Source organism: Berghia stephanieae, chromosome 2, assembly GCF_034508935.2.
Source record: "Berghia stephanieae isolate SIO BIC M18660-M18661 chromosome 2, UCSD_Bste_1.3, whole genome shotgun sequence".
Classification (NCBI taxonomy): domain Eukaryota; kingdom Metazoa; phylum Mollusca; class Gastropoda; order Nudibranchia; family Aeolidiidae; genus Berghia; species Berghia stephanieae.
In genome coordinates this window covers 24560344-24571881 of record NC_088361.1, presented here as the reverse complement: position 1 = coordinate 24571881, position 11538 = coordinate 24560344, and the positions used below count along the sequence as shown (strand labels likewise).

The 11538-nt window shown below is 32.4% G+C and overlaps 1 protein-coding gene across 2 annotated transcripts in view; it reads left to right on the top strand.

Moving 5' to 3' along the window:
- LOC144964544 (regulator of G-protein signaling 12-like) overlaps positions 1-11538 on the top strand; it is an 82375-nt gene that overhangs the window by 27308 nt on the left and 43529 nt on the right. The window lies entirely within an intron of this gene.

Sequence of the window (11538 nt, the reverse complement as noted above, 5' to 3'; positions counted from 1 at the left end):
GGAATAAGACGCAAGAAGTCTATCGCAGAGTACTTTCGCCGACCTAACGGGACCCAGTTACCAATCACAGCTGGGTGGCCCTTGGGGGAGGAGGAAAAACTTCTCGTCTTCATCCGTGATCGATCCCTGTCCTATTCCGTGTGAAACAAGTGTAGTGTCATTCCAATTGATTTGTCTGGATCCCTATCGATATAATAATATATTATGAAGTGAAAGTTTTCGGCCAAGAAAGAAGAGGAAAACATACTTTTTGTTAGTGCACAGCAGTGTATGAACGTAATTCTTCGATGTATCGTATTTTAGGATTATATTTGTCATTTGAAAAAAAAAAAAAAACAAACATTATGCCCCGTTGATCAATGCTATGTTAATTATTATTACTTACACAAAAATAAAGAACGACATGACGTTGTGAAACAGGTGGTGTGACTGAGTATGGAAGAGAACCAGTATAGTATTCATTAACCAGTTAACTGCCGTACTCTGGAAAGACACGTATTTAAAATTTGGCCCCAAAAAAAAATGGTCCATCAAAAAGTTTGGCTAGAAAACTTGTCCATCAAATTAAATGTCGATCGATTTAAATGACCCTCATCTTGGAAAAAAAAAAAAACCCTTTCAAACGCGAGGGTCCCGGTTTGAGTGCTTTTTGCCAAGATGAACGTCATTTAAATCGATTGATATTTAAGGATGAGGTTGTTTTTTTTTTTTTGGTTTTTTTTTTTGGCCAACTTTTTAAATACGTGTCTTTACAGAGTACGGCAGTTCACGGGTTAATTAGGTGGAAAGTTCTGGTTTTTTTGTTGACTCTTCTCCTAACCTGCAATACCAACCCCTCTCTTGTTTCTGATCCTTAAAAAAAAAAAAATTAGATTATTTACAAATAAAAGGTTCACGCTGGACTAGTTTTTATGAATTGAGTGCTGTTCGATCTGTGTCTGTGAAATTGAAGTTGCATTGCTACATTCTCTTTACAACGTGTACGAGGTTAGTGCATTATTTAGAATTCGAAATTTGATAAACATGTTCAATAATATCAAATTACAATTTTAAAAATAGATTGTGCTAGTGTATTGGGTTTAGGGGGATGGGGGGGGGGGGGTGTGTGTGTGTGTGTTAAATCCTATTAATGCTACATTGTGCATAGATGCCAACTGTCTGGATAAAATCGTAGTTGTCACGATTTAACCTTTTGCAAGAAGAGGGGGAAAATATTATCAACTGGCTAGGGATTTATATTTATTATTTTTGATTTTCAAACTTTATTATTGCCATTTGGATACACTATGTACCCTAATATTTTTATAATTTGATTGTATATAAATCACACTTTTGTCTTGTCATTATTTTTATTTTAAAAATGAGATCAATAATTTTAAAAAGCAATGTGAAGCAATTTTTCTTTCAGTCAGAAATGAATGGTTCTCAATATGCAGGGGAGATCATTTATGTGGTTTTGCGCTCTCTCTCTCTCTCTCTCTCTCTCTCTCTTCTCTTCTCTCTCTCTCTCTCTCTTCTCTCTCTCTCTCTCTCTCTCTCTCTCTCTCTCTTGTTTTTGTTGTTTCTTAGCTTCACTTCATGTAAAGTTGACCGCTTGTATCAATTATAACTTTGATTACCTTACACATCCGTGTAAGACCAAATTTTTGAGGTGAGGGAAAAGGGTGGGGGATAAAATAACATTATTGCTCCTTTTATCCATTTAATTTTGAGTTATGATTATGATGAATTAACACAGCCATGCAAGTTACGAAGACAAATCCAGATAATCAACGAAGCCCAATATTTCGTGGTGGGTGGGCCAGCTGATCATAATATAATCACCGGAAGTAAATCGTTTTGTTGGAAGAACAAATAAACGAGGCTCTATTTTATTTATTTATTTATTTTTTTGTAGAGAATAAAAGAGGTAACTAAGGTAAACACCAGCGACTAGAACCAGTGCAGCTCCGAATGAGACGGACTGATGTTGCTTTGCTTATGACAATTTCGACAATATTTTATACAAACGTAAAGAGCGGCCTTGTATGTCTTGTTTCAGTGTGATGTGCGTCCGTTATAACTGCTTTCCGCCCTTTTAACTTAGACTCAGCTACCCAGTCACTGATGGAGGGGCAATGTTAGGGCGTTTCGGGGGTTGGGTTTTGTAGGGAGAGGATAGATTTGAGTCAAATGTGCTTTGTGTGAATCCAATTTAATTTTTACCCGGGTCCTGTTTGTTTCTTTGTTGGTGTTTTTTGTTTTGTTTTTGTTTGTGTCTGTCTGTTTGTTTTGTTTTTGTTGTTTGTTTGTTTTTTAATGCAAGGGAACCTACATCTGCCATTATTTTGGTTTTAGTCGGTAAATGCAGAGTTATCATTTAATGTGTTTGTTAATTGCCTTTGAAAGATTTAATGATGTATATCAATGATGTATTTTGTTGCTGTTTTTTTTCTTCTTTCTTTATTGAGATTATTATATCACCAATATACACTAAATCTATTCCAATATGATGAGAATTGATCACCTCCTGGCTGGCTAGCAGAAAATTAACACATTTTAAAAATATATATAGATATGATGTGCATCAACTGCAATACGAAATAGTTATCTATCGACCTTGGTAGTTTATGATTTGATCAATTCACTTTTTTTTTTCAGCGAGAGAAAGAGAAGTATGAGGCCGGAAAACTTACAAAAATGGAGTAAATCTTCTTCACTGAAGAGGGGACAACCCCAGCCCACCATGCTGAAACAGTCATTCAGTCACTCTCATGAGGTAAGCAGAAGAGAACTTTCTCTCCATTGCCCGGCTCTCTCTCTCTCTCTCTCTCTCTCTCTCTCTCTTTCTCTCTCTCACACACACACTCCCTCTATCTATCTATCTATCTATCTATCTATCTATCTATCTATCTACCTATCTATCTATCTATCTATCTATCTATCTATCTATCTATCTATCTATCTATCTATCTATCTATCTATCTATCTATCTATCTATCTATCTATCTATCTATTTATCATTCTCCATAGAAATACGGGATCAAATCATGTATTTTGGATTGATACAAATGTTTTATCTTGAAATTTCCTCTTAGCGTTCTGTTTTTTGGGTTCTACGTTATATTCATATACTCCAGCCGGCCGTGATTTATTTGTTTATTTAGATAGATAGATAGATAGATAGATAGATAGATAGATAGATAGATAGATAGATAGATAGATAGATAGATAGATAGATAGATAGATAGATAGATAATGGGAAAGAAAGGTTGGTAGGTAGGTAGGTAAGTACGGAGAGAACAGATAGATAGGTAGCTATTAAAAAAAAAATAACAACCCGTCCTCCCCTTTCTAATTCCCCCCCCCCCCCCCCCCCCCCCCCCCCCCCCCCCCTCCCCTCTCGCCTTCATCTCGATGTCTATTCTTATAGTCGTAAGTGTCTTGTGTCTGTTCCCTTTAAACTGTAAATATCATAGAGCATATAAATCATTTACTATAACAACCCCCCCCCCCCACCCCCCAAATAAAATATAAAATAAAATAAATGTCATGACATCCTTCAAGTTGTCGCATCGTGTTGGATCCAGAAAAAAAAAAAGAAGCAAATAGTCGAAAAAGAAAAATAACTAAGATAATTCAAACAAGATTTGAAAGGGAAAAACAACAAATATAGTAACAACCATTAAAGAAAAAGAAAAAGACAACAAAGAAACAAAAAATCTAAACAACGCTCGTCTCGTCTCTCCACTCAATTCCCCCCCCCCCCCCCCCAAAAAAAAAAAAAAAAAAGGAAAAGAAAAGAAGAAAATCAATAAAAACAAAACAAAACAGAAAAAAACAACGACGACAACAACAACAACAACAAAAGTGCATAATGTGATTGAGATAGTTCTGCCATTCTTGTTGAAATTTTTTGTTTTCTAGTAAAGTGCTTTGATCACGTTTAGTGGATGTTGCACTGTATAAAAAAGCTCAAGTCAAGTTTTCGAGCTCTCTCTCTCTTTTTCTTTTTTTTTTTCCATTACCCCCCCCCCCCCCCCCCCCCTCCCGCCCCCATAAATTTCCTTTGTTTTCCGTGATTTCTATTATTTAGACATTGTTTCTAACTTCCGATTGAACACAGTGTTTACCCATCCTACGTTTTAAAATAAAAGTTTTTCTTTTCTTTTACTAAATAATACCCCTCAACTTTTCGAATCTTGATTTAATGGGTATTCAATATTACAATAATATGTAGGTATTCACTTTATCGTACAATGGGTATACTATATCGTACAATTCCATTTTGTAACATAGACGCCTGGCTGAGCGAATCAAGTGTTGTTTCCATTTCTGGGGTTTGTCGCCCCTTATTCTTCCCCAGCGGATTTGCTTGAATGGAGGCGAGGAAATCAAATTAATGCGTTCCTGTTTGAAGTGATTTCGTGATTGGAGAAATGTATAGTGTAGCTTTGCATTTCTCCACGAAACAATCGCCATTGTTGTGCCGCACGTTTTTCATGTAAAGTGTTGTTTGTCATGTCTTCCCTTCCTAAATATTATTGTTTCCAAACTAGTTATTCTCCCTTGTGAATAAAGAGGAAATTGGTGTTAGCCTAGATAGAAAGATATATCACTGCTGAACACTGACAAAACACAGATTTTCTTTTCCTTTTCTTTTATTTATTTATTTATTTATTTATTTATTTATTTATTTATTTATTTATTTATTTATTTATTTATTTATTTATTTATTTATTTATTTATTTATTTATTTGTTATTTATTTATTTATTATTTATTTATTTTTTATTTATTTATTTATTTATTTATTTATTTATTTATCAGTTGATTTTTCATTTGTTTTATTACATGTCTGATTGAAAAAATAAAACTTCAAAAATCAATCGATTAATAAATTTTATACTTGAGACTTTTTGACTTGATGGGTCTCATCTGAATCGATCGATATTTGAAGTATGAAGTAAAAGTGTTCTTGTCTAAATGAAAAACAAAACAGAATAAAACAAACACGTCTAAAGAAAACCAAACAAAGAAAAAAATCAAAACAAAACTACCGCCACCCGCCCTGCCCACCCCAACTCACCTACTATTTAAGAAAGAAAAAAACAAAACAACCCAAACCAGAAAAAAAAGAAGACAAAATGAAAACATAAACGGAACATTTTGTCAATGTACAGCTAATAGTGGTACAAATCTCAATCTTTTTTGTTTGTTGGTTTTTTTTTTTTTTTGTTGGTTTTTTGTTGGTTTTTTTTTGGCGGGGGGGGGGGGGGGGGGGGGGGGGGGGTTGGTTTGGTATGTTACGTTTAACATTTAAATGTGTTAAAATCTGTATGGAAAGAAAGACGCAAAAAGGAGAATTAGTGAATCTCCAGTCCTGTTAATGATGGTACCATGATCAGATCAACCAATAACTTCAGCTTACTTCTCGTACTACTAAGGTTATATTTGTTATTGATCATTTGACAGAGGACTTTTTTCTTCATAAATATATAAGTAGCCCTATATCCATTCGGAATTAAAGAAAGTCTATATATATATATATATATATTATATATATATATATATATATATTATATATATATATATATATATATATATTTAAATTGAAATTTTATAATGACTTGATCTCGGGGTTAAGTTGGCCGTAAGTGAAAGGCTTTTAACACGCCTCCAATTTTTCTTCCGCTCCCTCCATTCCGTATTCAAGCTGCTTTTTCCATTTCTTTTCAACTCATTTCTGATAACTAAGTTCTCTTTGCTTTCTACTAGATAGATTCTCACGAATTCGTCCACATTGCCTTGTATAATATCATAAAGTAATGTTTAAAAATGACAGAGTTTAATTTAAAAAAAATATAATATTCAAACACCTAACAGGTTCATAAACCCTCTTTAGATTATAACAAAAACAGAAACTTAAATTTTGGTCAAGTCAGAGAAATAAGAAAGATAATTAGTGTACGAGTTTGTTACGGTTAGCTCCCTTGTGTTATTACTATGAGATATTTTCCCCCTTGTTTGACTCATGTTTTTTTTTCTCTCACGGAGTTTTATAATAATGACGTGAAATATTAGAAAGTGAATTCTACGTGTGTTTGTTGAATTCAGGTTTTATACATATAACGACAGTACGGTAACCAGACGTTTTATGGGCTTGTTTTAACTTTGTCGATTGTCGTAATGGACAATATTTTGGGGTGGTTTGAGAGTATTTCCATTACATTAATTGGGTTTATCAGACCTGCAAATAAGTGCATGTCGACTTGTAATATTCTCTGTTTATTTCTTCTCGGGATTTTTTTTTTTTTTTAAAGTACAAGTTTGGGGTAATTTTCATCGTACGATATATAAAGTAAAAAGACGTTTTGTCGATGTTAGGTAACATTGTCAAAAAATCATGATCTCTGAATGCCCCTTAGTCTTTGTCGTTCAGCGTTTTTGTTAACATCTATCTTTAGCTTCTCTCCCCTGCTGGAAGATTGCACCGATAGATAATGCCCTTTTTTTCATATCAAAACATCAGTAGGTATCTGAGAAGATATTATTGTTTGCACACAAAGTAAATTTAGACCATAAGATTTGCTTACGACATATTTACAGAGGTGCCATAAATATATATATATATATATATATATATATATATATATATATATATATATATATATATATATATATATATATATATATATATATATATAATTTTATATAGTCAAATCCAATTTTACAGCAGCAGGGTAGCTCCTATATTTTATTTAGTTAACTGTTGAAGCTGCAATCCAAATTGCACGTCTTGGTACGAATTTAATTTTTTAATTTATTTTTTTTTACAAAATTAAAAAAATACGTTCTTTGACAATCTATTAATAACATCTAATCCGTGGTCAGGAATGGAGGATAAGAACATTTATTACAAATATGAAAATTCCGGAAAGTCAAAAAGCTGTATTATTTTAGACCTCGTAGCAATATTAATTTTTTTAAAAATAATTATTAGTGATATCATGTTTCAGATGTGCAAACGTGGTGAACTAAGTAAATCAAGCAGAAACATCGCTGAAATAAAATGTATTCCACTCATTTCCCTACTCAGACATGTTACAGAACCCTCCACGCACGTTAATCTGGAATAATATATGCTGAAATAAACTAGATGGAGACAATTCAGCTTGAAGCCATAATGATAAGAATTAGAACATTTAAGGGGTTTAGTTTATTTCTTGTTTGTTTTTTTCCTTCCTAGTGTAATAGTCAAAACGCCCTCCCGTCATGCAATGAAGGTATTTATTTTACCTCAAATCTTTCAAGAATTAGCCTATTATTTATTTTTAGTTTTTTCCCCATCAGGTTTGCTCTGAATTGATACCGGTTTGAGACGTTTAGACACAAATTTGTCATATTATATTATTTAATTTGACCCACTCTTCATTCCGTTATGGTCGGAATGAACAGGAGAGACACAAATAATCAAGCTTAAAATCAAAACGAATACATATTAAGTAATTATTTATTATTGTTATTATTATTATTATTATTATTATTATTATTATTATTATTATTATTATTATTATTATTATTATTATTATTATTATTATTATTATTATTATTATTATTATTATTATTGTTATTTATTGTTATTATTATTATTATTATTATTATTGTTGTTGTTGTTGTTGTTGTTATTATTATTTTTATTATTTTATTATTATTATTATTATTATTATTATTTATTATTATTATTATTATTATTATTATTATTATTATTATTATTATTATTATTACTATTATTACTATTATTATTATTATTATTATTATTATTATTATTATTATTATTATTATTATTATTATTATTATTATATTATTATTATTATTATTATTATTATTATTATTATTTTATTTTTTTTTGTTTATTATTATTATTATTATATTATTATTATTATTATTATTATTATTATTATTATTATTATTATTATTATTATTATTATTATTATTATTATTAATATTAATTTATTACTTACTTATTACTTTTTTTTAGGTTAAGAAACGCATTCTCCTCGTTGAAGGCAATGTTTTTACTTATATTTTTATAAGTCAGGCTTTAAATTCAATGTTAGGCATCCGTTTCACTTCGATCGACTTGATATACTGTTTTGAGACGATATGTCACGTGTTTGCCTCGCTCGACCAAAGCTATAATTGGAAGAATTATTGCACGAAATTATTACTTGTCCGTTTCATTTAGTACAGAGTGACATCAAAGTAAGTGGCTATTGTTATCGTCATTTGCTTGGATTGCTTAGATTGTCGAGATCTTTTGTGTCCGTTGTACGCGTTGTCCTTCAATGAAAATCGTTCTAGGTTTCCCCCCTAGAGGATAAGTTAGCAATAACTTGGTGCACTCACAAAAGAACAAAGATATCCTGTTGGTTGAACTCGTGCTTCAACAATCAAGCGATCAAAGTCATTCTTTTTCATAATATAACACGAGAAAGTTAAGAAATACTAACGTAGAGATAAGCGTCAGAAAATAAACAAATTGCCCATGCCTTTCTCTCTTTCTCTTCCCTCGCTCTTTCCGTCCCCACCCCCACCCCCTCGTTCTCTCTCTCTCTCTCTCTCTCTCTCTCTCTCTCTCTCTCTCTCTCTCTCTCTCTCTCATACACAAACACACACACACACACACACGCACTCTCTCTACCTGCCTCTCTCATGTTATCTCTATTAATTTCTATTTCTTTTTTCTTCTTTTTTTTTTTTCTTGACTATTTTACTTGCATTAGTTAGACAAGATCTGCGTCGATGGTTGAGTCGGTTCGTTCTCGGCCCAACGTGGGCAAGACGAGAGTCTGTGTGTGTGTGTGTGTGTGTGTGTGTGTGTGTGTGTGTGTTATATTATATATATATATATATATATATATATATATATATATATATATATATATATAAACAATTCCTTACGCAATATTTGCTAAAAATATCGATTCCTGCTGAATCGAAACGATACAAAATATGTGTGGTGATCTGGCAAAACCCGTCGGATATCGGAAGAATTCGAATTCCATATTATTATACACACACGTACACACACACACACACACACTCACATATATATATATATATATATATATATATATATATATATATATATATATATATATATATACATACATACATACACACACACACACACACACACACACAACCAACTTTGTACCAATTCGTTTCTTTTAAAAATGCAATAATCAACTCACGAATTGCGGTGATCTCTGTTTTCATCAAAATATGATGTGGACTACTCATTACTGCGATAAGGATGAAGGGTAGATGTCGACATTGTTTCATTTATCATTACAGTTGTGAGACAAAAACCGCACCACGTTAACTGGAGAGATTCATGAAAATGAGAGCATGTCAATTTATCATGACGTTCTATCTTGTATTTTTTCTATAGATAGTATGCGCTTGGCTAAGAAGCTTATACCATTGCCATCCGGAAGTATAAAGGACCAACACACAAGACTCTGTGTAGTCATGAACTTTTATAGTCTGGATAATACAGAATACAGTTAAGTGAACATTGCTCACAAACGCGGATGGCAAAAAATAATAACAAAGACCGGAGTGACGTCAACTGCATTCTATCTATAGAAAGAGCATTATTGCCCTCGTGTTTTGCAAAATTTGTTTTGTACATGAAATTGCGAGAAATATCCGTAAAAAACAACTGGCAATTGTAGTCTGATCTAAACTAATTCAATTAATTTGGCGAATTACATAAGTTTTAGGCACCCTCTACAATAACAAAAATTGCAAAGCTTTCCGATGGTTCACATATATATATATATATCTATATATATATATATATATATATATATTATATATATATATATATATATATATATATATATATATATATATTTATATATATATATATATATATACAGAACAAAGAGGTAAGCATGGTAAATACCGGCGACTTAGACCCAGTGCGCCGTAAAAGCCGGATAAGGCACTGCGCGTGGCAATTTAAAGAATATTTTGCAAACAAAAGAGCAGCATAGATGTATTATTACAAGTACAAAAGTCTGATTTTTGACCCAGTACGGGTCCAATCGTTGCAGGTAGCCCAAACCTGCTGTTTTAAATCAGTCGGTATATATATTATATATATATTCGACAAATGGATGATGCCAAGTCTGCAAAGATAGATCATCATCAAGCCCTACTGCAACCTCCTCGTGGTGTCGAACGGTAACAGGTCAAGCTGGCCAACTGCAGAGGGCGACAAGAATAGGCAATGGCAAACCATTCTTGTAACTTTGCCGAGTTAACTGCATGAATAAGTCCAAAAATTTAAACGGTGACAGCGTAAAGGGGAGCATGTTTTCACGGAAGACTGCTGCCTCGCTCGGTTGGGAGCGTGATGTTCGTCAGGTCACACCGAACCGTCAGCCAGTTACTAGGCGAAATAAATTTAACAAATGTGACAAAACCAAAATTAGGAAACTAATGCCCTTAATAGTGGATCGACAACTATCCTTTTTCGGACACATAGTAAGGAAAGATAAGAATGAATACCTGGCAAGTTGTGGAAAAATACCTGGTAAACGCGCCGGGGGAGACAAAGAAAAACACTCATAGACCAACTGAAGGGCTTCACCAACCTAACAATCCAAGAGCTGTTTGAAAAAGCAAGAGACAGGGAGGAATGGAGAGAGATAATTCATGCAGTATCCGAAGCCTGGACCAGGCATGGAACCTAGAAGACGAAGATATATATTATAGTATCCGGATTTTTTAAAAGGTGAAATTCACATATTTTTTTTCTTGCTCTAGATTCAGATTTTTAAAGTGAAAGTTTAGATTTAGATTAATGATAATATACGTGTTAAATGAATTATGCTACACCAAATTTAAAGTATTCTGAAGTGACAAGTTTTTAATTTATTTATTTTTTCTTTAAGGGTGAATATTATGCTTAAAATCAAACCGATAACAGATTGAGTGATTTGTTGTTGTTGTTGTTGTTGTTGTTGTTGTTGTTGTTGTTGTTGGTATTATTATTATTATTATTATTATTATTATTATTATTATTATTATTATTATTATTATTATTATTATTATTATTATTATTATTATCCACGTCACTCTTGGACTCGCTTAATCAAGGATTGAATATGGTAACATAATATGTAACCTATTATTTAGTTAAACAAAAAGCATTCTGATGCTGTGGCCAAGGGGTTGATTCGATTTGATTACTCACCCACTTCATAGCGCACTTGAACTGGCACATTGAAATGACATGAAAGAAATGTCAAAACGAGAAACACGTGGGTGAGTGGTCAACAATTAGTGGACATGGCTGTTGTCTTCTTGTAATGGTCGTTTGTGTTCTTTTTCATTTTACCTTAAGGCAGCAGGGAGTTAATGCTGTCTCTTTCTGTATTTATCAAATGTTTAATTATCCAAAAGACTCTTTCGTCATTCAATCTAGAAATTATACTGATCGGTTCTAAGAGTGACATGTTTGATTCGTTTGACCCCCTCGCAT